The following is a 1,153-nucleotide window of genomic DNA, read 5'->3' on the forward strand; positions in this document are numbered from 1 at the left end:
ATCAGAAGCTAACCAATCACATTTAAACCGATAAGATTTAAACCAACCAGAAACTAACCAATCAGATTTAAACCGATAAGATTTAAACCAACCAGAAACTAACCAATCAGATTTAAACCGATAAGATTTAAACCAATCAGAAACTAACCAATCACATTTAAACCGATCAGAAACTAACCAATCAGATTTAAACCGATAAGATTTAAACCAATCAGAAGCTAACCAATCACATTTAAACCGATAAGATTTAAACCAACCAGAAACTAACCAATCAGATTTAAACCGATAAGATTTAAACCAACCAGAAACTAACCAATCAGATTTAAACCGATAAGATTTAAACCAATCAGAAACTAACCAATCACATTTAAACCGATCAGAAACTAACCAATCAGATTTAAACCGATCAGAAGCTAACCAATCACATTTAAACCGATAAGATTTAAACCAACCAGAAACTAACCAATCAGATTTAAACCGATAAGATTTAAACCAACCAGAAACTAACCAATCAGATTTAAACCGATAAGATTTACAGGAGCAGGAGGAGCAGGAGGAGCAGCAGGAGGAGGAGCAGGAGGAAGAGCAGCTGGAGGAGCAGCAGGAGCAGCAGGAGCAGCAGGAGGAGGAGCAGCAGCAGGAGGAGCAGCAGGAGGAGGAGGAGCAGCAGGAGGAGCAGCAGGAGGAAGAGCAGCTGGAGGAGCAGCAGGAGGAGGAGCAGGAGGAAGAGCAGCTGGAGGAGCAGCAGGAGCAGCAGGAGGAGGAGGAGCAGCAGGAGGAGCAGGAGGAGCAGGAGGAAGAGCAGCTGGAGGAGCAGCAGGAGCAGCAGGAGCAGCAGGAGCAGCAGGAGCAGGAGGAGCAGGAGGAGCAGCAGGAGGAGGAGCAGGAGGAAGAGCAGCTGGAGGAGCAGCAGGAGCAGCAGGAGGAGGAGGAGCAGCAGGAGGAGCAGGAGGAGCAGCAGGAGGAGGAGCAGGAGGAAGAGCAGCTGGAGGAGCAGCAGGAGCAGCAGGAGCAGGAGGAGCAGCAGGAGGAGGAGCAGGAGGAAGAGCAGCTGGAGGAGCAGCAGGAGCAGCAGGAGCAGGAGGAGCAGGAGGAGGAGGAGCAGGAGGAAGAGCAGCTGGAGGAGCAGCAGGAGCAGCAGGAGGAGGAGCAG

The sequence above is a fragment of the Micropterus dolomieu genome, linkage group LG21 (assembly GCF_021292245.1).
Source record: "Micropterus dolomieu isolate WLL.071019.BEF.003 ecotype Adirondacks linkage group LG21, ASM2129224v1, whole genome shotgun sequence".
NCBI lineage: Eukaryota > Metazoa > Chordata > Actinopteri > Centrarchiformes > Centrarchidae > Micropterus > Micropterus dolomieu.